This window comes from Uloborus diversus, chromosome 9, assembly GCF_026930045.1.
Source record: "Uloborus diversus isolate 005 chromosome 9, Udiv.v.3.1, whole genome shotgun sequence".
NCBI lineage: Eukaryota > Metazoa > Arthropoda > Arachnida > Araneae > Uloboridae > Uloborus > Uloborus diversus.
Genome location: NC_072739.1, coordinates 63,150,410 through 63,177,665, shown reverse-complemented (window position 1 = coordinate 63,177,665; position 27,256 = coordinate 63,150,410). Strand labels below are relative to the sequence as shown.

General features: G+C 32.5%; 1 non-coding gene across 1 annotated transcript; it reads right to left on the bottom strand.

Annotated features, from left to right (window-relative positions):
- Positions 1–3,437: 3,437 nt before the first annotated feature.
- On the bottom strand, positions 3,438–3,509 carry Trnae-uuc (transfer RNA glutamic acid (anticodon UUC)). Its single transcript has one exon. It is a non-coding gene; the product is annotated as a tRNA-Glu (tRNA).
- Positions 3,510–27,256: the final 23,747 nt, after the last annotated feature.

The window sequence follows — 27,256 nt, the reverse complement described above, 5'->3', positions numbered from 1 at the left end:
ACATTTTCTGAATCCGTTTTTGTCGCCCATTCGTCATAGTTGAAGCATGTGACTTGGGATCATAACCAAATGATTGGATATGCTCTATCCAGTTGCTAATTCCTCTGAGATACGTACTAAGAAAAATATAATTAAGTCCCTCAGGGTAACTTTGATCCAAAAATTTCTTTATTTTTACATGCCCCACCCGTGTTTTAAGAAGGTTATAGCATCTATTGATATAAAAAGAGAAAACTCGTAAAGCTTTCCACAACTAAAAAATACTAACTATAAAAATCACTTGAAACGAATTATTAACATGATTCAAAATTATCTTCCCACAGGGAAACTTTGAACCAGCAGTGCCCTGATGAGAGGTCACGGGAGGTCACTGTGACCTTCCAAAAAGCTCCTTATTTGGCTTTTTTTTTTTTTTTTTTGACGATTCGGCAACATTTGAAGTTCTATTTGGCAAAGATATCATCATTCGGTGAAACTTAGAGTTCCATTTGGCAAACTTGTAGAAATTTGGAGTTCTATTCGGCAAATTTGAAGTTTCATCCGGCAAATTGAGAATTTCCAACTTCCCGAAAATTTAGGTTCGGGGCGCTCCTACTTTGAACTTTAAACTGAGTGATTTAAGCGTAAGAGATGTGGGGTAAAATAAATTATTTTAATTGAAAGAATGTAGCTTTAAACAAGAAAAATAACATTCCTAAATGTTTAAAAACTTCCCATTTTTTTTACAGCATCTCAAACTTCCTTCCTTAAACAATGTAGGATAAGAGATTTCAGCCACTTCGAATTCGAATCAGCATTCGAGAGTAGCTTCTTCTCACATTCATTTCAGGATATTCAGAGGCAACATTGAGCTGTTCACGGTGTTGCCAACTTATTTTGTGAAATAAAAATTTGGAAACTGATATTACAGTTGAACTCGCTTATAACGAGCCCGGATTAAACGAGAATCCGGATTTAGGGAGGAAATCAGAAATACTTGGTTGGAATAATAGGTCTATGAGAGCATAACTCGCTTTTAACGAGTTACCACGCTTAAAACGAGCAATGTTTTTGCGATTCATAAAATTTCTATTGATTTCCAGCTCAGCTTAACCATTTTTGGTAAATTTTTCCTTAACATTCCAAAGTCAACCAAAGTTAGTAATAAATAAGAAATTCTGAGAACAAGCAATGAACTTTTCTTTTCTGGAGTCAAATATATGAAAAAAATATGGTGGAGCGAAATTTACGCACAAATTCGAAATAATGACTGCATGGTTACATGTGAAAAAAATCATCCAAAGATGATAATTTCTTGTTTTAAGAAAAATTGAGCTTCGCCCTTCTTGTTCTGGGAAGACAGAGTAGTGTGATGAAAAATGAGAATACAATCGACAACACATAAATAAGACGTTAAAATTTTATGATGTCGAATTATTTACATTAATATTAATTTCAAACAATATTAACAAATGAATATTCTGGGGAACATTCATTGATGAAATGGCTTCGTGAAAAATGCTCCTGTTAAACTTTTTCTCACATTGGCAAAAAATTCGTTCGATTTATGAATGAGTTTCTGACCTAGCGAGAATTTTTTTTTTAAATTTTTTTATTTATTCATAAAAATTTATTTGTTGATTTATTTTAAATTTATTTATTTTATTCTATTTTATCGTATTCTGTTTATATTTTATTTCATTTATTTATTTAGTTTGTGTGTGTGTGTGTGTCATTGGCGTAGCACAGAATTTTGTAATAAAATAATGATAATAATAATAATTAAAAATAAATAAATAAACAAATGAATAAAAAATATTTTAAAGAAATAAATAAATAAATAAAACATAGTTCAAAAATAAGTAAATAAAATAAAAAAGAGAGCTGGAAAATAAAAAAGAAAAAAGAAAAAGAGGGTTGAAAATTTTTTTAGAGGGGGGGTGCGAATTTGCACTATTGAACTTGAGGGGGATGGGCACCTTTGATGATGAAATTTGTCGAACGATTAAAGAATCCTCGAAAAAGAGTGATTCATTCCTGAGAATCCACTCATAAGTGCATTCAATAGTTATCAAACTTTAAAAAATGAATAAATGATTGTTTTTTTTTTGTTGTTTTTTTTTAATTACAAGCCATCTTCCGTCTATGCTTCATCATACAATCTTGCAAATTTTATGACTTAAAACAGGGCGAGAGGGGCTTCGAGGGTCAACCCGTCCTCTCACATTCTCCCCTCCATACACAGAAAAAGTTATTTTGAGTTCATGAAATTCAGAAAATTTGACTGGATGGAAACCGTTCAAAAATTTTATTTGAATAGGTGCATTTGGTGGCTTTTTATATTAAAAGAAAATATACTGAAATGTTTTAAGTTGTTAAAGTATGCCTTCAATGCTTAAGAATTAATTATAACAAAACCTAAAAAATGAAGGAGTGATATATCATTAGATTGAAATATATTTCACTTAAAATATTGATTTTTTATTTGTAATAATTATTATTACTTGAGCGACTTCGAGTAAAATTTTATTTTCTCCAAAAATCAAAAAAAAAAAAAAAATAATAATAATAATAATAATAAATAAATAAATAAATAAATAAATAAATAAAAATAAATAAAAAATAAAAAAGAAAGAAATAAAATACAAAGATTCTTCTCACACAGCTTTTTATTCTCTATTTTGTTACTAGAACAAATTTTTTATAGCAACATTATCTCACAGAAACAGGTTTAGAGTACGTGTTTTTCCGTTTGCCCCCCTCCCCCTTTCCTCCCTCTACAAGTGGAAAATTATCAGTCTATCCAGTATAGCTAACAATAGAAAAATAGAACTGTTCACGTGAAGTGTATTTTAATGCGCAGTTGCATGCAGTTGAAAAGTGACAAAAATGAATACGAAAACTTACGGAAACAAATGAAACAGATTTCTTTCTTCCAATGAAGTTCAGGATAAAAGAATCGAGATTGTGATAATCTATGCATGTATAGATTTAATTGTGGCAATTTTTCATTTAAGAAAATCTAAATGTATATGAAAGTCTTGTCTTATTTTTGCTCGATTTAATGTTAAATCTTTTTGATTGACCCTATTATGTTTTGTCATTATTTATTTTTCCATTGTGTGTGTGTTTTTTTTTTTTTTTTTTTTTTTTTTACCTTAATGCTTGAAGTTAATGTACAAAATAAAAGATACGCTGTGAAAGGAAAAATAGTAATAATACACCAATTATTGCTGTAGTTACAGAGGTTGAGTAAACTTTTCAAGTAACCATCTTGCACCAAAGTTTGAAATCGAAAGTAGTAAAAATAAGGAAGATTTCTCATGCCAGGAGCATTGAGAGAGTAAAAATTCAAAATTAATTTTTGCAAAAAAAAAGAAAGAAAGGCTAATTAAAATGTTCAAATATGCTAAAACTCTTACGAAGTTTTAAAGTTGGAGCTAAAAGCTCCAAAAGGCTTCCCATGCCGGGAATCGAACCCGGGCCGCCTGGGTGAAAGCCAGGAATCCTAACCACTAGACCACATGGGATTCGGGAACTAGAAAGTAAACCTGTTATAAAACTACAGTAGTGTTTTTTTCTGTGTGTGAGTGCGTAGACTACGAGGATGCAACGTTGAAGCGACAAGCAACAGCAGATCCTCATAGGCTACGGTGTAGTCTGTGTGAGATATGAAAACACGGAAAACGGTCATTTTGTTCCGCACGCGACGCTTCATACATTTCATAAAAAGTGACAAATTAAAAGGACATAAACACTGAAGAAAGTTTTGTTGCTTAAGAAATCACAAAAGTATGTGTGACTTCAAAAGCAAAAATGTTCGTCATAATTATTTCTTTTTTATGATAATGAAATATAGAAACCGTCACGTGCGGGACAAAATGACCTTTTTCAGTGGAATGGCGTTTTTCTTCATTTTTTTTTTCAACTAATTTAAATTATCATTTCTCAACAAATGATATATTTTCCCTTTGTGTTGTTATTCCGTTGTGTTGTGTTATTTTAGATTTCAAAACCTACAATTTATTTCGTATTGCTATTACTCTAGTAATAGCAATCGTCATTGCTATTACTAGAGTAAAAATTTTTAAATATTGCATTTGGCAAATTACAAGATGTTGACTTTGGATGTCCCGGACCTCACACGTGATGCACACAAATAAATGAAATTTCAAGTTTTTGAAAAAAATAATACACTGTATCAGAAGTATCCTTGTATTAAATTTAAAGATTAAAAAAATGTGCTTACACCTGTTTTATTAAAATAATAAGATCTGTTACAAAATGTTGGTGAAATTAAACGGAGCCAAACTGTCCTGCAATCCGCACGTGACGGTGAATAGCAATGGCTCATTGACATTGAATAGTGTTTTCTGAGAACAAAAAAAGGATGCATAAATGAAGAAATTTAAAAAGAAAAAGATGTTCCATCTCTGTTTCCTTTGTTCAACATCCAATTTGTTAATCCACAATTTAATCCAACCACCACAACCCACTTTTCAAATCATATACTTGGGCGATGCTCTGATTTTAGGGTCCCTTGGTCTTTAGATCAGGGTCGCTCCGATGGGAGGTCACTGCGAGACTGTGACTTCCCAAAAATTTCTGAATGCGTCGAATTTTGTCGGACGGATTCGGGAAATTTGGAGACACCAGGGCCACCGAGAGTCAAGGCGGGCCTCTTGTCATTTTGGTAACCGCAAACATCCCCCTGCCAATTCAAAATTCCATTCTTATGAAATAACGTGAGAAAACCCCATTTCTTTGTAATTTTTATTTTCGTGAAATAAGTCAATCCACCCTGTGACAAATCACTTTTCAATCGATCATTGACTTTTAACACTAAAAATTGAAGGTGAAAGACTCCCTTTTTAAGCACTTTTATTATATACTTGGCCTGATTGTCACGGAGTAATCTGAGGCTTGACTTTTCTTATATTTCAGCAACTAGATCACTTAGGGACTTCTGGATTTCACTAAATGATTTGCTTAATCTTAAAGTACTACTTAACGCTGAAAAATTAAAATTCTGAAATAAAATTATAGAGAAAAATAGCAAATTTCATATGAAAATTTTGAATCAAGGCTTCTCTGGAGCAAGGATGAAATTAGCAAGCATAAATCCTAGTGAGGAACAAGGATTAAATTTTAGTGCCAACTGCTTAAAGTTTTAGACACGTATATAGTTTTTTTCCCCTTTAAGTACCGAGCATTTATATGAAAAAATAAGGTGAAGTTTCGTAATGGTAAAATTATTCTATTTCTAAAATACATTTACACTAAAAAGGATAAAATAACTTTTTAAAAAAATACTAAGCACTTTTCATAACACACTCAAAAGGACAAAATAACATTTCTGGGTCAGAAAGGACAATTTAAGCATTCTGTAGTTTTAGAAAATTCCAAGAAAATGACACCGCAAACGAAGAAAAGTGCGGTTCTAGTCTTTTCAAACCGAACTTTCCCACTAAGAAAAATATACATGCTTGAACACTAAAAGTTATGCTTTAAAGCTAGATAATGATAAGAAATTCTCTTCATGACTTGAGCCACACTTTTCTTCGTTTGTGGTGTCACTTTCTTGAAATTTTCGACAACTACAGGAATGCTTAAATTGTCCTTTCTGACCCAGAAATGTTATTTTGTCCGTTTGAGTGCGTTATGAAAAGTACTTAGTATGTTTTTAAAAAAATCTGTTATTTTACAAGTGCCGTTTTACACTTGCCGTTGTATTTATTACCTATTGGAGGAGGTTTATCTTTAATTAAAAACTGAATGCTTAATAACTGTTTTCTCACAAGTATAAATATCAGATTTCTCTGAAACTTTTTTGTTCAACTAAAAACGTCGACATCGAAGGCAAAACATCCACTATAAAATATCAATGATTAAAAAAAAAATAAAAAATAAATAAATAAAAAATAAATAAAAAAATAAAAATAAAACATCGACATTCATGTCGCTGCGCACTAGTATACATGAATGCGCGTACTTTCTCATTTGATAAAATTCAGAGTTGCATTCTAGAATTTCTCCCTTCCAAAAGTTTAAGGTCAAAAATCGCACCCGAGGACTGTCACTTATTTATAATTAAATAATTAAAGCAAGTTAAAACAAAATGATTCAAAGTTATTTAATTATATGATTCTAGCATTCCCGTACCCGGCATTGCTCGAGTAATGGAATTAGCAGGGATTAATAGTGTTTGGTGCATCTAATTTCGAAAATCCCCTATAATAATTACTTATAAACTACGTTTTCTTCTAATTTTGGGAGGATCCCGGGGCCCCTAGACTCCTTATATATATGCCCTTGTTCTTAACCGATCTTAACTGTTATTAACAATCCTTTTAAAATATTGATTATCTTTGCAAACACAGGCCATTCACATTTTATTGTTATACCTATGTTTAAGCAAGAACTTCTTTGTATACAACATTTTTAGTTTTTTTTCTGGTGCTAAAATTATTAAGTTGCTTGATGAACTGACTTTAGAGCAAGCTACATAAAATTGGCCGTGTGAAAAAAAAGTCTTCTTTTAAATCGATCCTTGCTACTTTTAATGTCTGTCCTTGTGACTTATTAACGGTTATTGCAAAGCAAACTTTTACAGGAGACTGCACTCTTCTAAATTCAAAAGGATGATTCGCCTGTGATGATGTTCTTAAAAACTTCGTTTCTAGTTTTGAAAAAATGAAAGCAAATGACAGAAACATTATTATTTGACTTGAGAAAAGCCTTGAAGAATCACGTGAGAAACAGAAACAATATCAAATTTAAAATTCGCTATCGACTAAAAGTTGAGATGAAGTACTGAATAATGATTTGAATGGAGGAAAGCCTCTGAAAATAAGAAATTTAAATTTCTATGACAGGTTTTAATTTCACAGAAATTAAGGGGTTTTAATTAATTTCTCCTGAACTAATTGATATTTCGAAAAATCCTTTCTTAGTGGATTCGGAACTCCAGCGCTCGAATACGCTACCTTGCGGTGATTTACAAAACTGCCCATGAAACTAAAACATTGCCACGTTGCGTTCCACGTGTGTCTGTTGACGTAAACACAGGCAGTTTGATCTGAGTATTTATTAACGCAATCGATGAGTCTTAGTTTGTTTTCAGCTACAGAAAATAATTCGTCCCTTAGTAGTATTCTCGAGCTTCTCAAAATAATGTTAGTTTTCCTTATTTCCTTCTAAAATATGAGTTGATTGAAAATAGTGAAAGCGAAAACTGGATTAACAAACTTGTATAACGTTATACAAGGTAAAAAAATTTTATTGTTTTGTATGAATTTGCAAGAATATGAGTTTTTTTTTTTATCTTAAATTAATTTAACTAACCATCTTTTACAGCAGCATTTAGTTGGAATGGACGGTATGCAAAATATTTTCTTGAATATATTATCGTAGAACAAAATGAAAAATGTTTCACCGAGAAAGAATTTACTTTATTCTTTTTATTCTCAGCTGAAAGGTTTCGCCAAATTTGTTTAGGGTTATAGTTTTAGTATTGTGCGAGCAAAGTAGGCTTGGCGAGATTTCGCGTTTTCAGTTAAACCATTTTTAATTTTTATCATGAGTGGAATAAAATGGTAGTAAGATTACAGAATTCAATAAGTAAAAAGAAATATTGATCAATCAACTGAAAAGAAAACTACCACCATATATCCGTAAGAATTCTGTAGATGATTTGCATAACTTGACATAATTAAATCGTAACTCAGAAATTAGAAAAATCGAAACAGAAAAATTTTAAATTAACTGATTCGGGAATTCGAGAGAAATAACTCAGCAGCCAAGCAAGGCAAAGAAGTATCATCTTCTTTCGATAATAATTTGTAATGTCATATTGAATTTTCTAGCATTAATTGTTGTTCTTGTTAGGCCACAATTATTATTTAGTTTTATCAAGAATTGATAAATATCGAATTCAACATCGTGGAAATAGCTGCTTAGAACTACGAACTACGTAGTTTGCATTAATCTTTGACGTTTAGTAATGCTTCTTGAATTTTCATTTCTTTCTACGTGGGCCAGAATATCCACAGGACTTTGAAAATTAATTTAAAAAGAATAAAGGGAAAAATATCATACATATGAACAAAAATCACAACACTTTTAGCATTTTCTTCGTTACCACATGCGTTTGTTTTAGTTTTTAAGTCGGCCATTAGACAGTGACTGCAGTGCCCCCTATAGTTCGTTGGAGTTGCGAATACTTTCGTAATCATGTGGACATGCCTGCCAAATTTCAAGTCTGATGCTTCAGCGGTATTGGCTGTGCGTTGATATATATATATATATATATTTATGTTATCTCAGGACATTGATCTTTATATATTAAGATGATAATAAAGCCTTTTAACCTATTATTTGTCTATTATTTATTGATTAATGTTGCAGACTACACTTTTGGGACCGAAAATTGAACAAACATTTTTTTATTCATCACAGAATTAGGTAATTTTAAGCTGTTGCGCATGAAGTGATTGGCTCTTTTTTAAATATTGCTATTATTAATGGATATTATAGTCGTTTGTGGTCAAAATCACTTGTTGTTCTAAAGCAACGAAATTTTTTTTAATAATATTATTAATTGTAATTTCTTTGCTTCCAAATTTTCAATCTTTACATCAACGTTATGTAGTGGTAGGTAAGGGCAAGAAGAATCAAGAGAGAGTAAACGACAAAGTTTAGTAAGCATAAAATGTATTTATCAGTAGAATAATAGAACATATAAATAGATAAAAACTCATTTTATTCAATAAAAATTAATAAATAAATAAGACATATGAAATGGACTTAAGGACTGAAAATCCGTACTTTTGACTAGCTGGCGAAAGCATTTGATCCATTAAAAAATAAATAATCAAGTAAAATAAAAATCCAAAAGGATGTAAAATATCTTGAAGTGCATGATGAAATCAAAACTCAATCTGCTTTTAAAAAGATAAAAGTGAAAGAAGAAAACCCGTCTTCGGATCGATCGACCCAAAGTTTAAGAACTTCACCCTTATCGAAATATGTGACTGCGTCTTTCTTTTTTTCTGTAAAATAAAAAAAAAAAAATCGAAAGAAAGCAAAGAGTTGCGTCATTTGATCACATACTATACCGTCTCAATATCCGATAACGTAGCCGCCAGAGATAACATTTTCGCATTGATGGAAAGAGAGATCAGATACTTCTGGTGTGCGGTCGATGATAACGAAAATTCTGTGCTTGGTCTTTGAAGGTTTTCAAACCAGCATGTTGATCAGTTCGATACCTAATATTCCTATGAGAAAATTAGTGGTGCTCATCCCCACTCCAAGGGCGGTGGTGCACCCCCTCTACGTAATACGCTGCAAGAAATTACGTAGTTGCCTCCCTATAAATAAGACACCAAAGCCTTCTGAATTACCCCTGCTTTCCCCCTTAAAAATTCACATGCGCTTGCCCCCCTTCCCCCCGCCTTAGATCATTGGTATAAGGCGAGGGGTTCATCGGTTCCTTGACAACAATCAGTAAGTAAAGCTGTGGCACTCCATAAATAATTTTTTTATACAGTATGCCCGTTGCCTGTTTGTAAGCTTGAGTCTGAAATATACCCAAATATACATTTCTTATTTATAAAGACATGAAAATACAAAATATTTTATTTTAAAAACTAATTCCAAATGTATATAATTATACACATTTTGATTTCCAAATGTATGTAATTATACACATTTTGGTTTCCGAATGTATATAATTATACGCAATGTATATAATTATGCACATTATAATTATACACAATGTATATAATTAAACACATTATAATTACACACAATTTATATAATTATACACATTATTACAGTTGGTTCTCTGTTTAAGGACGCTCTTTTTAACGACTTATCTATTTAAAGACGACTTTTTACGGTCCCGGACGCTCCACTGTAGTTTTAGGACCATTCTATTTAGGGCGATTTTTTGTGGTCCCTTGAAAGTCGCTAAATAGAGAATGAACTGTATTTAATTTTAAGCCCTGCATTTGATACAATATTACTCAATATTCAGTTAAGGGTAAAACGGGCAAGAGCAAATTTCAAATTCCCTATTTAAATCTTATTCAAAGCGATTCCGCTTTTTTGGTTTAACTTGAAGAAATAACATAAAGACCACTTCCACAAAATATAAATTTCGGAAAAAAAACTGTAAAATATGATTAAGCTTGTTTCCAAAGCTAGGATTACTTTTTATTTTAAATATTAACTAAAAAAATAACAAGACCGATGTTAGTTATTATTTTTTTATTTTATTTCACCTTAATAGCTTTAAGATTTTCTTTTAGAAATTTCCGTGGCGAACACCCGAAACATTCATTCCCAAAAATAGCACAAAATTGATTTCAATAAAAAGAAAAAAAAAAAAAATCGGAAGAGAACCCTGAAACCTTCTTTGTCTCCTTCTGCTCATATCGCTACCAAGCAAATCTTGAAGCCGAGTTTTTCTAACTTTAATGTCGAAAAATCGCCAATGGAGAAAAAATATCAAAATATCAAAAAAAAAAGGTAAGTACTAAAATTGCTCTTATAACGCATATAAGAAAGTCTCATCTCGTTACGGTTTAGCGATGCATAAATGTATATGAATTTAAAAGGTCTATTTTACTTAATTATTTTTATTTAATGAACTGATTCGGTTTGTGATTTTAAAATTTTCTTGTTCCTTAAAACATTTGCAAGGGAAAAAATGCCGATAAAAATCAAGATCCATTCAACGAAAGACCAGTTGATTAGAAAATAGCTAACTTTCAACTGTTGAATCAATCCACCCCTCGCATTTTGAGTTGAAAATATATGCCCTATTTTTGCAACTAACAATATATTCTTTTCAACACAAAATAGTTTTCAACACAAAATAGAATAGTATTTCAATTTGTCTTTTCCAATAAGATGTAATTAATTTATGAGTAATTATAAAATAAAAGTTTATAATTTGTAATAACTTGTATTTTGAAACTAGTTTCTTAAATAACTAGCATGAACAGATATTTAGTGACTTAATGCATGCGTAGTATTGTTGTATAATGAACGGTTAAAAAATGAATTATTAGGGAAAAAATAATAAGAAACAAGAAGTTTAGGCAATAAATTATCCTACTTTCCGTTATACCAACAGCGATTTTTTAGATCAATATTTTCTCCATTAGATGAGATTGCAAATTCTATCAAAGATAGCTTTTTAACATTTAAAAAAATAATTCAAAACAACAAAATATTCATTTCTTATGCAAAAAAAAAAAAAAAAAAGGAAAACAAATTTTATGGTGTAGAATACGTAATGTGATCACAAAAAATACCGAATACAGGTATTTCGAGCAATTTCGTAGAACCAGTATTAACTGTGGTAAAAATCTTGGTACTTTCAGTTTTAGTTGCAAATAATAAAAGTATTTAATTAAAAAAATTTCCTATTTAACTTGCTTCATATCTACTTTTATTATGAACGAATATTTCTAGCACGAATAATTAATTTCAAATATACGTGTACCATGAATAATTTATTCCAGCTATCAATTGCAACAATCCTGATGAAAATATATTGTAAATATTTGTCTCACCTGTACTGAATTTCTGGTGACAAAATAGCATTGTCGTCTCCGCTTGAACGAATACTGGTTGTTTCAACATGTAATATTTGATTAGGCGGAGAATATTATTATGCGGAAACTAAATTGGTAACAATGGTCTATTAACGTCTTATTTGATTTTTATCAATTTGTAGAAACTGTTAAAGAAATTTTCAAATGAATATTGTACCTTAAAATTTGTGGAAACTTTTAATTGCTTAATATAGTGTTCATTTTTCGTACTGATTATGTACTGATTGTCTTTGCTGAAAATATCTAATGTACTGGGATTGGCGACTCTTCTCGTCTCAAATTTTTGACGGTAAATACTTGTCGCCAAGAGTTTGGAAAGAATAGACAATTTTCCCTTTCTCCATTTTGCTGTAGGGGAAATCCGATTCTCCCCCCAAAAGAGTTCAGCTCTGTGCGGATGTTGCACGTATTTTGAGCTGTGCGGAAAAACTACGTGCGGAAGTAGCACGGAACCTGACTTGGTTTGGCTTGCCAGACGTCCCGGTTTGACCGGAACAGTCCCGGTTTTCAAACATAATCCCGGTGTCCCGACCGGTTTACTTCACGTCCCGGAAAACTAAAAATGACCAAAAAAGGTCTAAACATAATTAATTGTGAAGGATTATTTAGAATAATTACTTTATCATTTGTAACACTGACTTGTAAAATTTATACCGGATTAGCTTGTAATTATTTTCGCAACAAAAAAAGTCTTACAAAAGGAAAAGTAAATCTAAATACTGTTCAATTTTTTACTCCTCATCCAAAAGTGTTTTTTCTAACTAAAATGAATTGTAAATATTAACATCTCGGAAGTGAAATGTTCCAATTTTATCTGTGTATGCAATTTTTTACTACTCCTGTTTTAGGTTCATGATTAGTAAGCATTCATAGCATTAAGAATAAACTGTCCTATAAAATGCTCCAAAAATCAGCCAAGGGTGTGTACCCATTTGAATGCTTACAATGCCTCGGGGAAGGGGATATTATGGTCAAGGGCGCCCATATAGGGGGACAAGGGGGGCTCGAGCCCCCCCCCCCTTTGAAATTAGAACTTCCTTGCTTTTGGTACACTTTTCTTTGAAAAAAATGTAAAAATATTTATTCTCCAGCCATTAATGAATAAATTGAAAAAATGAAATATTTTAACGACTCTAATCTGCCCTGAAATCGGTTTCCATGGAGAAAATACCCTCCTAATCCATGGGGAAAATATCTGAGCCCCCCCTTACAATTTTGCATATAGGCGCCCTTGATTATGGTGTCCCGGTTGAACATTTCAGAAATCTGGCAAGCCTACTTTTAGTTATCCTTTTTCTGCCCCCCCCCCGCCTCCCCAATCACCGCCTCTACTCCCAAGGAATAATCCTGGGTGCGCCACTGCTAACTAAGATTGATGGATTTGTTCCTTTGAACTTAAAAGGTTTTTTATTCTACAAATGTACGCAGTTAGAAATAGGAAAAACAAGAAGAAAGTTTATTGTAACTTTAAACGTAGTATTCCAAATACCAGTTTTCGAAATTTATGTTTACTAGTTTTCCCGCTAATATATGACATAACTGGTCAGCAATATTCCCGCCAATAAGCTGCAAGGATTAAAAAACGCCTTCCGAATTTGTGGCCTTGTCGTAATAAAAACAAAAACATGGAATTCTGCACTGATCATAATCAATAGATAATGATCCAAGCAGATAAGAATGTTTTTGTTTCACAATGTTTCAACTATATTCTAGGGCAGAAACCAAATACAGTGAAACACGACTGTTACGTTTTTCAAGGGACTGGATAAAATAACTTAAAATACGGGAAATCCATCGAAAGCAAGGAATCGACTGAAATAGAAAAAACTAACGGTAGTAAAAACGACTCTTTTAAAACGCATAATATTTGTATTCACATAATTTGAAGTATTTAGTATCAAAACCAGTTCAATCCATTTTACATAACCACTCACGGGCCATTCCACGGAAAACGGTAATTCTGTCCCGCACGTGACGCTTCATACATTTCATAAAAAATAATAATATAAAAGAATGATGAACAAAATTTTGTTGCTTATAAGAAATCACAAACGCATGTGTGAGTTCTTAAGCAAAAACTTTCTTCAAAAATTATTTCTTTTTCGTAAAATATAGGATCCATCACGTGCGGGACAAAATGACTATTTTCAATGGAATGGGCAAATACATATTTTTTTCAATGGTTTAAATAATTATTTCTAAACTAATGAGATATGTTTCCTTTACGTTGGAACCATAGCTTTCAAAATCAACCATTTGTTTCGTCATTGCTGTATTAACAGAGCAAAACTATGAGCTTATTCATAAGCAAGTTACCAGAGGTTGACTTTGGATCTCCCGCACGTGACGCATGTAGATAAATTTTATTTTAAATAACAAAATTGTTTAATAAAAATATAATTGTGTCAGGAGTATCTTTGTATCAAATGTAAAGATTTAAAAAAATGCTTACCCCCGTTTCATTAAAATATTAAGATATATGACGAAATGTTGATGAAATTTAAGCGTATTTTTGTCCCGCACGTGACGGTGGAATGGCCCTTATTACACATAACATTTTCGATCATTTTAACACATTCAGTTGCGAATCCGGGCGTTTAGGGTGAAAATAGTCCGTAATAGTGGTGTCCGTAATAGTTCGTAATATAACCGGAAGGAGCAGTATAGAATTTCTGTTTTCATAGATTTACTTTCCACAGCGTGGATTAGCTCCAAAAAAGCACAAAAGGAAACATATTGCTCTTTTAAGAACATTTTTCCTTATTTTTCTTCCCAGGGAAAACGTAAAATGCGCGGAAATTCATTAAAAAAACTTTATATCTATGATAAATTAACGTTATTAATATACGGAAAAACTGAGACCTGAAGAAAAAAAAGCGAACAGCGGGGAAAATGTAGATTCGGGTGACGTAAAATCGGGGTTTCACTAAAAATGTATAGTGTGATTTCTCCCCTACATAAAACTATAAGATTTGTAACATTTAAGAATGAATCATGAATATATGTACAGGATATTTCAAAAATTAGATTTTTAAATTCAAAGTTTGAAATTTTTATTAAATATCAAATTTTTTCCCGACTTTCAATTTTTCATTAAATTTATTTCTTAGCTATAGTGATTTTAGTGAAAAAATAACACTATGTCAAACAAATGCATGATGTATTTATTTAAGACTCCCTCGTACTCTATTCAAACTTCCTTTCTTCTATAGCTAATATACAGAACGTACTGAAGTCGTGAAAACTATATTTCGGCTTACACATTTTGAGGTGTGCTGAAATCATTTGGACAACTAGTGGAAAATGTCTGCCTGCCTGTGTGTAACCGATTTTATTATTATTACTAGTGGCACCCGCACGGCTTTGCCCGTAGTAGAAAATTAAAAGGTCATTTGGTTCGCCTGTATATTTACAAATAATGTATGATAAATTTCTCGCCAATAGGGAAGTTGCAACCTATTAAATGTTCATATTTTGACTATTGGATATTGTTAATTGACCCTCAAACCTAAAAAATTCACCATCGCCGAATTTTAAAACACCGTGATTGATTTTTAATGAATTTTTAAAAATCCACGCGCAAAAGTGTACTCTTCTGAAACTTCACGAGCTTACGTCACAGAGATCCCTTGTTTTCGCTACGGACATTTTGAGCGCGCTGATATTTTTACTTTTTAGAAATTCAATAATCCTTTTGAACACACTATGGAGGCCGTATTCGTTAAAGCACAATCTAATAATCTTCCTCAAGCAACATCAATGATGGTATTCGAATATTTCCGAGAGGATGAGAGGTTTAATGTTCCAGAAACGCGAGGAGTTGAACGTGAGGAAGTACGCCTTACATTTCGTCTTCGAAGTCAATTGCACGTCCTTCGGCTTCTCCCTCGGCGGAAGAGCGCATGGCGTCACTTCCTGTGCCATTTGACGTCACAAGAGATTGAACTATAAAAATTAATTTAAAAAAAAAAACTACTTATCGTATCGCAAATTTTTTTTCACCTATGATGTTCATACATGTTACTCTATCATATAAAAATAAAATTACTTCCCTATTGGCTTGCTCATGTTACAGTTCCACGTTATGATAACTTTGTAATTTACTCGTCCATCTTATGATAATTTAGGTCTTGAAAATGTTCTTAAAATTGGAACAGAAAAAGAACAAAATCGAATTTTCGAAAAATCGCTTCAAGGTGCACACCCCCATGCTGCAAACAAATTCTGTGCCAAATTTCATGAAAATCGGCCGAACAGTCCAGGCTCTATGCGCGTCACAGAGATCCTGACAGACAGAGAGAGCTCCGGACAGAGAGACTTTCAACTTTATTATTAGTAAAGATTATTATTATTTTTGTACCCACTATAACTCAAAAGCATGAACTCGACCGATATTTGGTATACATCCAAACCTCTAAGTGAATTGGTGCTGATTAGTTTTTGGTGTCAATTCCTCCAAAGACGGAGGAGCAATCGAAAGTTTTCTTCGTTATGCGTGACTTCTGAAGTTAAGAAATAATATAAGGATTCAGACAAAAATTAGACCAGAAGGTACAAATTGACCTCAGAAGGTACAAATGCTGATTCCATTTTGGCGCCAATACCCCCGAGGGGGGAGCAATCGAACGGTTTTTTATTTACTTCTGACTGCTTCAGCTCGAGAAGTAATGAACGAAATCAAACAAAAATTTATCCAAAGGTAGCAGGGACGGATACAAGAGAGGAGCGATCGCCCATCGCTTGAGGCGTCCACCAATATTTTTTTGAAAATGAAGTTCAAAAACGCAAATTTAGACGAGTTTCATTGATGTTGGGAGAAGGAAGGTTTGGGTTTGGGATCCTATCCCAGAACGGAATTTAAAGTCCAAAACCTTTTTCGTAAACATTTTAAAACCAGTATACAACAGTAAAATGTAAGTAATAAAAATCAATCGCCCCTCGCTTGAACAATTTCTGGATCCGTCCTTGAAAGGTAGACAATAGAAGGTACGAGAGCTGCTTCTATTTTGGCGTCAACAGCTCGAAGGGAGGTGGTACGATCGGACGTTCATTCTTGTTCATTACGACTGCTATATCTCAAGAAGTAATGGTACCGATTTATATGAAATTTGGAATAAAAGTGAATCCACGCAGAAACAATCGTCTCGAGAAGGATCGAGAGATAAGGGTCGAACTAGTCACCAACAACAAATTTGAAATTTTCTAAGATCCCATTAAGCTCGATCTCATCTTCTTACGGCTTTAATTACCGGAGATATTAATGAAAAATTGAATTAACATTTTTTCGTGATTTTGGTGACTGAAACATATTCGCATATTTAAACTATTGGTTACCTGTAAAGAACGATCTTGTTTGGAACTTCAAGTTAAATAGAGTTGAAGTTATCATTTTTTTTTTCTTCCTTTTTTTTTTTTTTTTTGCATATTCTAAACATGTAAATAAAATTCCATCATTCCATGCATTTGAGGCGACTGGAATCGATTTGTTTCACGGAAACGATCGGAAAGATCTCAGTGGTTAAAAAATTTTATCTCTTGACATTACTTGTGTTTGCACACAAGTAAGGCTTTTAAGAAGATTTTCAATTTTCCCTTTCGATTCTGCTTTACTGTTTTTCCCCCCTGCACAAGTGATCGACAAGGGCACAATTTTATTTTGAAATAAAATGAAGGGTTTTTATATTATAATTATTCTTATTGGAAGCTATAGATAAATTATGAGCTCCTCCCATACTAACGTGCCAATCTGGTAGCTGTAGTTCTCAAATTTGAAATACACAAGGAAGGCAAAACGTAGTAGAATAACACAATTAATAAAATGAATTTTAGCCAAATATAGCCTGCAATAATTCCGTCCATAAGATTAAAATTTCTTGAGAGAGCACATCAACACTTCATCTTTGGCGAGTAGGTTGTGTCAATAGGCAGAGTTAGCAGCTGCCTAGAGCGGCAAATTTTGCTGCATTTTTAATTTTTTTTAATTAGTAGGGGAATGTGGGGCAAAGAGAAATAACGGTGCAAGGTGAAATGGTGAAATATTTACTCTGCTTTTAGCACCACCTACCTGGTAATATTTTGATTATGTAGTAACACATGTAGTCTATTCCAGTCAAAAAAATACCTCTGTAAATGAATATGATAACACAAGCAATTTTCAAAAACTGACACACATGTAATATTTTGCTGTCCGTCACAAATTATTTTTGGTATTATTAAATAATAAAGTTATAGTTCGTAACATTTTAATATCCTCGTATATATAATAGCCATGATCGAGCAACGCTCCTGATGTCATAAACAATGAAACTAGCGCCACGGCATGATAATTTGATAATATGCTTTGTTAATGCTTAAAGTGAAGGGAAAGGCTTTATTGTGACGAGGCTGAACTGGATCCGGTAACTTAACTGTTTTACTGGTAAAACCATGTCATTCCAGGGGAATGAAGAATGTTTTTCTGGTAAGACTGTGTCTTTTCAGGAGAATGATGAAACGAAAAAATGGTCAACAATGAACTGGTGTTTAGAGTTAATCCACTGGAGTTAGGGATAAACTTCACCTATGAAAATATCACCAAATAGGCAATTGCTTCGTTCAAATGTAGAAGCAATTTTCATCCGTCATATCTTGACGAGCGATTTTCTAGTTATAACATATTAACACAATGATATAACATTTTAAATATTATCTGAGTCCTACTTATATTCAGTGCATTATTTATTTGTTTAATATTATGCTTATTTGTATTTTAAATGCTTTGTACAGTCAGTCAAGTGTATGCGGCGCAAAGCGAAATAGTTCATTCCATTTACTAATTCAATCTTTTATCTGCTCACTTACGTATTCATGTATTAATCAGTTCATTTACATTCCTTCATATATTAATTCACTAATTTATTCACTCATTCACTTATTTTCTTAGTTATTCACTAATTTATTCACTCATTCATTCACTTATTTTCTTATTCATTCACTAATTTTGCTCTCATTTATTTTTTCCTCATATCTTAACTAATTTATTCGTTTACTGTTTCATTTCCTTTTCATTTATTCATCCACTCTTTTGTTTATTCATTTATTTAAAAAAAAAACAGTAATCTTGCTCATTAATTTAAAGTCAAATCTTTTTCTTTTAAACTTAACTAGATGTCGCCACTATTAAACGTCACACCACTTCTTCGAAAGTGTGTTAATTTACAGCAAAATTTAGTTTTAATATTTTTCACTAGATGTCACCACTATTATGCATTGAAATTTGTTTCTGTGGATTGCAGGGAGGTGGATTGCTAATCTCTTTTCCTGTAAAAAAATCATTATTAATTTATTATTAGTATTGAAATTATTATTGCAGCAGCTGTGATTTTTCTTTCAGACCAGCGAATGTTGAGTCACTTAGCATGAAAAATTTCAATGGAAGTCCCTTGAGGTCATCCACAGGAAGGCATCGTCTTTCTTTAAAGGGGGGCATGTTTCAGAATTGGAGCAATATGCTAAATGATCTAAGTTTTTAAGGGGGGGGGAGGGCACGGCGACCAAACTGACGAGAGCACTAATTACTCGCAACCATTTTTCCTATCACTCAATGCGATACAATAAAACAACACGCAGTTTTTATGTCATCACTTTTGATCGAATGTAAAAGGAATAAGTCAAATCGATATACTGAGAAGTTTTACAGCTAGCAAAACAGAAAGTATCTAACATATTTTAAAAACTTAACGTAGCAGCATAAAGTGACGAAAAATGATTCGCCGTTCTGGCAATAAAATTATTTTTCTTGACTCAAAATGAAAAAAAAAAAAAAAATGACTGGGTAACTTATGAATATTAAGAATCAACTAAAAAAAGAATAAGCAAATCCGGTTTATTCAAAGAAAAGTCTCATAATTTCGGGGAGGGTTTAAAAACTTTCATGCGGAGCTTTGCGCTATTTGTGTTAATGTTCAAGTCGTCGGGTTATCTATTATGAAAGCATTTTATGCAATTAATATACATATAAAGGACACTTGAGTTTTGAAAAAATATTTTTTGGAAAATAAAAAAAAGAACATTTAAATGTCAAAAGAAACTTTTCGGGGGGGGGGGGGAGGTTTGAAAACTAAGACCCCCCCCCCTCCTCTGTATGCGGCCCTGACTGGAAATAACAAGCTTGTACGAGGGTTTTAACCACAGTTAAAAAAATCTTATTGAAAAGTAACGTAAGTAAAAGAAAATGAAAAACTAACTGCTAAATGAAAAACTTCTTTTTAAAATATGGTAGGCCATCGTTTTACGCGGGGGTTAAGTTCCATGAAAATACCGCGTAAATTAAGACTTAATGGTAGCGTTAAAATAGGAGTTAGGTTCCTAGGTAATAAATAAATAAATAAATACTTTTAGTGATAGAAACATAATAAGTTGAATGTGTGCTTATTTCGATACATATGCACAACGTGCGTAAAGATGACATGAAATAACTTAGTCTTTATAAAAAAAGAGCTATGATAGTTTTTTAGCACTCATTATTTCTCTCTGTAGATCTATGTAGGCTATTAAGGCATCCATAATCATTTGTCTCACATCCATGACTGAGTTTTTCTTCACTAAAAAATCAGGAAGATAATTTGTCGTAGTCAAAGAATGGCTCAAGATTTTTAAATATAAAGTTTTTCTTGGGTGTCAACGATGTTGGTGCCCTTGTTGGTTTCGACCTGCTTTGTCACTTCTAATAGCTTTTCTTCCAGTGAGCTCCGAGTTGTGCGGGTTTAATAACTTTACTTCTAGAAAGAGCTCTGGAACCAATTGCCAAACGTGTTTCCAGTGACCCCAGCACGCTTCTTAGCACTCCAAAATGTAGTTTGTTGCATGTTATTTGTAATTTCAAGGAAATTTGGGTTTTGAAGGAGGGGAAGCATATGTTTCTAATGTTTCTTAATGAGCATATATTTCTAATTAAAACTCATCCGCTTAAAACAAAATTAAGCCGTGAAATTTTAAAGAGTGTACAGTCGAATCCGCGTTAAATGAGGGTCCATTGTAAAGCATTTTTTACCACAAATTTTCAAATAATATCCACACAAGTTTCGGTACTACATAAAACTGTTTTATCAATGATGCCAAAAGTTGCGATCTTCTAGGCTCATCACATAAGTAATCCATCATTTTTAAGTAATGGAATATAAGTAAAAATAAGCTAACTAAACTAAACGTTTAAATAAAATTATGAATCAGAATCTAAAATAAATCTAAAATGAATCAAATCAAAAATATAAAGAGTAAAGGTGAATTCCAGTGGTAACGGAAGGACAGTTTTCCAAAAAAATCCACGCATTTCTGTCTGCGAGCCTATGAAAACAAATATTTTCACAAAAACTGATGCATAGACTTTTATACACATCATAATAAGTTGCTAAAAAGCCAAAGCCGAGAATTTTTTCCGAGTAACTTTTTTTTTTAAATCAAATTTAAAAAACGGTAACGGAAGGAAATTTTTGCGATATGATTTTTACGTTTGTCATGTTTTCCCCAAAAGATCAACTAAACTATAAAAGGGAAAATGCCTCTTTATACACAGCTTTCACAAAGTTCTTCATTATTCCCAGCAGAATGAGCATAAGTGTAATTAGAAATGAGTGGATCTACAAGAGGTTCATCTTGGGCATTTCTCTTCCCAGAATTTACATTTCTCGAAGTCCATTGCGGTTTTCATGTAGTACGATTTTCTATCAAAACCTGGGGTCGAAATTAAGAAGACAGTCAGTCCCTTGAGGGGTGTTTCCATCTGCCAGGAAAAAAGAGCAATAGTGAGTTTACTCTCCTAGTTGGCTCTCTATCTTGAAAATTAGAGCTAATTTCAACTTTTTATGGTGATTTTCGTACTTAGCGAGGCAAAATGCTTCCGAAATAGCTATTTTTTGAGCCGGATGCATTTTTGGTGATAACTAGTGTTATTAGCCTGCACGAAAATATTTTTTTACAGATTTTTTTTTTTTTTTAAAGATACTTCGAAACGGGATTTTTTTTTTTTTTTTTTTTTTTTTTTTTGACTGCTTACATTTCTTTTTATCGCATCTTAAGACGTCCTTTAATATGTGATCAGAATTCGACTTATTCACGTTTTCAGAATTTTCCAGGTATTGCAGTAAGATATTCGCAAAATATGATTCTTGCTATTAGTTGGAGGTTGTAAAAAAGGCAAAAAGTAGCCTAACTACCCTGCACGCAATCTTGGAACACTTAGCTTTAAAGAGCATTGCAAATAAATTATCTCTCTCCATACAAGCTGATCAGCAAAAAAAATGAGTTAAAAGAAAAAAAAAACTTTTTTTCCCGATTGGCCGCATTTTTAGCAAAAAAAAAAAAAAAATAATAATAAAATCAAAACTTTCGCAAAAATTTCGACTTAAGAAGAGTACATTCGAAATATAGACAACATGGTTTTGAAAACGCCGATTTATTTTGAGAATTTTGGAAAACTTCGAGATAGAGGAATATTTAAGTTATAAGGCTTCGATTTATCGTTAGTCTGCAGTAATGGGAAAATGTAGTGAATAAAGGTTTTTATGTGAAAAATTTGAAATTTATGTTTATTTCATAGCTATAAGAAAATGTGTGTTCATTTTTCGCCTTCCACATGCATAATTTCTTAAGTATACACAAAAATCGTCCATTTAGTATGCAAATTGTAAAATAATCAGTGTACTTCTTCATTATTATATTTGTTGAAGCATATACCTTTATAAAAATATAAAATTTTATGAAAATTGTTGTGCCACACGTTATGCGTACATTACTCACATTAAACCTCGGGCATTTTTTTAAAATTTTCCTCAATTTTGCACTTACTGTGTATCAGAGAAGTTGTCGATTTAATAAATGGCATAAATCGTATAAAGATTTTAAAAAATGGAATAATCATATTTTTAATGCATTTGAGACAGCGCTCTTGAATTCGTTTTTCTGTAAGCATAATTTTGCTTTGCAATGTGGTTTTTTTTTATGCATGTCCAATAACTTTTGTTCTTCTTACTGGAACTGATATGATAAAATCAATTTTTTTTGCTGAAGAAGTCTTCTACCTCTTTTTGTTAACGAAAAAGAAGCTTCGGACATTTTTGGAGCGAAATTGAGAGCGAAGAAGTCCGTGCTTAAGCAGAACACACTACAATGCAGAACTTAAAGTGATGGCGTGATATTGAAATGGTAAAATTTTGTAAAACTGGTTAGACATTCTAGTCTTGGTCTGGAACCACTTAGACCTTTGAGATTACCACTTTGTTTCGAAAACGTGTGTAAAATGCTAACTATATTTCTCAATGAGCGCAACTTTTAGAGTCATTTTTAAATCGGCATAACTCAACAAAGTACTGTAGAAATTGAAAAAAAAAAAAAAAAAACACACTTATCCATGAATCAGTGCGCTTGTGGGTGAAAGAAAAAGAAAATGTACCAAAACATTTCAAACAGAAGGTAAAAAATTAAAATCGACCACTATTCAAATCCCTACGAAAATTAGTGTAGCTCTGACGAAACTTCTTCCGTGGAAGGTGCCGACAGTCGGCTACATCCAATTTCTTCCTAAGTTCCTCTCCCTCGAGACGTCACCTGTCAGATTAACTATTGTACGCACTTCCTTTGTCAAAGGAAACAAACTTTAAAAGCAGGTACAATGTGTCTGCCATTACTGATCACGCAAAATTGTAGATCTCTTTATAGACACTCGCCAAAAGAAGAAGAATCACAGGCCAAATTGTTGCAATCCTTCCAAAAGAAGGTCCAGTGTTCTCTCTTCGCAGTTCTCCGAAAATTCTTGGAAACCGTGAAACTGCTCTTTGCGAGTCAACGGGTGGTAGAAAAGAAATAAGAGATGAGTCACAGCATTCAGTATATAGTCGTTCTCGCTCATTTTATTTTTTAATTTAAGATTTATTTCTTAACATACCTTCTCTGTCATAATGCACGCTTTTTCGAAAAACATTACAAAATAATAGTAATTTTAAAATTAAAGTTTAGCTAATAAATTTAACAAATTAATATCGATGATTAAACTTTTCAAATGATGCAGGTTTTTGAGCTTTCTATGATTCAAATCAAATAATAAGTTCAAAAGCGCTTTTAACAGTCTTTTTTTTTTTTTTTTTCAGTATAATTGTTAAAAATGGTTTTTGAATTCGAGCTTAAAAAGTTGCAACGTTTAGAGCAGATAATGGGAAACATAATCTATTCTCTCTTTAAGCTATTCTCTTTTTCCCAGAGGCAATCGAAGATATTAATCAACAAAATTTTGCACACATACTAACAATAACATAAGGCATCTTTTACGCACTATTGGAAATTCGATATCAATAAAAAGTTTTTTCAACGCACCATAATATGCAAAGTTATGTTACAAATTGGCGAAAGTTTCAATGTAAATGCTGGGACAGGACGAAATGTAAATGAAATAGTATTAGGGTGTGTTGATCTTTTCTGCGTATTTTTGTTTTTATTTCTGCTTGGCTTATTTCAGGTGCATTTCTGAAATCGGCTATGTGTTTCCAGTTCACTCGCAGAGAAATACATTAATGATATTTATTTATACACAAATTACCACATTATTTTGAGTTAGTCCTACCTACTAACAAACTCAAAATAAAACAATGTGCTCATCAAACAGTACATCAAGCAGTTATGGCAAAAAAAAGTGTCATATTGAGGCCTTACATTCGCAAAAATACTATGAAATGGCCCCTTTATTATTTTTTTAAAAAATATATTAATTAAAAAATTTTTAAAAGTTGAAAAAATAAAATCTGCTTAGCCATTCGCTATTTACCAGTACTTTTACTTTATTATTGCTAAAAGTTTTGAGGATTCTTTTATTTTGAAAAATCATTTTAAAATTAGAAAAGAGAAAATTTTCACGACAATTTTATGTCAGTTTTCTAATGCAGGACCAGTACACCTTGTTTCCTCTTTTGGAATGAAAATATGCAGTACAAATAATAGTTATATGTCCAGGAATTTTTCTTTTTCTAGTAGATTGAATAAATGTTACGTCCGCCATTTTGAAATCGTGTACACACGTGCTACCTATTCTTAATTTTCACACCCACTTGTTTATGGGTGGGCAACCCCTTAAGACGATAAGAAATCGCCAACTTCATTTTCAGAGGAAAAACAATTTGTATTCTCAAACCCCTTTCTCTGCGAGAGGCATCTGGAGTGAATCAGCTAACAATAAGCGCTTTGTTAGCTCCCCCTATTCCCCCGGGTCTGAGGAAGAAATTGGACTCCGTTTGGACAGCAGGAGAAAAAATGAGATGTCCAGCATTATCGAACTTCTGACGCAGAAGAGTGAAGTGTATTGTGAAGGAATTTGCTTCAGGAAATGGAGACAGATACCATTAACGTAACCAGCAGATTATCAGCCACAAATCAATCAAGTGCATTGACAAAGAATTCTGTCCATTCAACTTGAAACTGAAAGTAAATAGTACCTTTAGAATTAAGAAAGAGCTCAAAACATATCTGCTTTCATTTGACAGCAGAGCCCCAGTGCCCCATCTTTTAAGAATACCTATAGAACTTTACAATAGTACAAATAAGACACTCATTCCAGGAAGCAAAGAACAGAAGGGGCCCCTTGGGTTAGTCCTTGAAGGTGCGATACCGGGACGGCTTTCTTCCGTCTTGGCTTCTCGTTTTTTTTTTTTTTTTTTTTTTTTTTTTTTTTTTTGCGCCTCTTCCCTTTCAATTCCTCTACGTTCTTTAACGTTAGTGGCCTTAAGAAAGATCTTACCGACACACGGTGATTCAATTTCCCAAACCTAGACCTAGCTGGACCAAAATACTTAAGTTTGTCAAACCAAAGTAGTAGTTTCAATATGGTCGTTATATTGACAGTAAACATAAAACAACACAAAATAAAAGGATCAGTCACTAAAATCTTCGACATCTTCATTAGAACTACTGCTTGAGAAACTAGTCTATAATTTGATTGTTTTTCAGTAGCAACAAAGCCAGTGGTGCAACCAAAGGGGGGGGCACAGGTCATCCCCTCCAGAATGTCGAGTTGAATGATTTTCAAAACAGTTCTTTATTATTGAAGAGAAGAAAATACCACTTTTTGGGGGAAAAAGTGATTTAAAATATATATATATATATATATATATATATATATATATATATATATATATATATATATATATACTGTCAGGGGACAAATCTTAGCATTTCAAAAATTCAATAGTTACAGCGAAATTAGTCAGCTAAACCAACTTTCCTCGTTCTAATGTCTTTCCTTTTTTTTCTAATTCGTCTGAAAATAAGAAAGTCTTCATAATGCTGCTCTTCCGGGCAGTTCTTTATTATCCCTTTATTATATATTTATTTTATATTCCCCCTCTCCTTCCCCCACACACCGACAGCATTATGGAGCATATGAAATTTTGTTTCCAGATTTTCAATTTTGCAAGAATTCGATGGGAAACTCCCCAAATACCTAACAACATCGAATACTGCGTTTTTGGAGCTTTAATTTCGTTGGCCCTAATGCTAATAATATATTCTTACAATCACGTTTTCAAGACTTGAGTTTCAGAAAATATTCGGAAAAAGTCCCCGCAACCGTCTTCCTCTATATCATATAAAAAAAAAAAAAAGATTTCTTATGCTACACTAACAAAAAAAAAAAAAATAAAAAATAAATAAATAAATAAGTATAGCCCTTAAATATAAATATTGCCCAATTTTTTAGGACCATAATTTTGAAAAAAAGAAAGAAAAAAAAACAGGGGAAGAGCTGTAGTATCCACTTCCCATAAAATATTCAAAGTTTGTCTGTAATTGAGTTTTTGAAACTTCAAATCCGGAAAATTGGAGGAAGGAGGAGAAATTGTTTACAATATATATTTTAAAAAATAATCGGGGACAGTCCCTGAGCTCCATACTTACCCTAACATCAATAAATATGGCCTATAAGCGCATAAAAGTTTCAATTTTCTCAAATTTCCGCTGAAACTCCTATACCTTTCTCCCCCTTAATATTAGTAAAAAAAGTCTAAAATTGCGTTTTGAAAACTACAAGTTTCAGAATTTTTTTCGGAGGAGAACCCACCGGATACCCCTCTAATAAATATCAAATCAAAATTTTTCCTAAATTCTGATCTGAAGAAATCCTAAAAGAATTCCAAGCATAGAAACCAATGAATTCAATCGTTAGCAAAAAAAAAATGAAACAGCTAAAGAAACCTTCAAATTACTACAGTAAAATCTCATTACAGCGAATAAAAATACGAATAAATATCCGTTACAACGCAGGGGCGGATCTAGAGGGGGGCCATGGCCCCTCCCAAAGCCTTGTGTGATTGTAGAAGTTTTTTTAAGGAAAAAAAAAAGAAAAAAATATTTTTAGAAGATAACAAAATTCAACACATCTATTTTACTGAAAAAGAAGTATAGCCCTTAATTGGGAGCTAAATTTATATCCCTATCCTCAAAACAAAACTAAATGGAGCTAAATTCGGCCCTGGGGAATTGGTTCAAAAATTTCGGATGGCCCCTCCCAAAACAATCGGCTGGATCCGCCACTGTTACAACGAAATAAATATTCAGTCCCGTGTTGAATTGACATTGCAGTGCGCTAGCTGTTGCAAGGAAATTCCCGTCACAACGTCCAAAATTTTACGGTT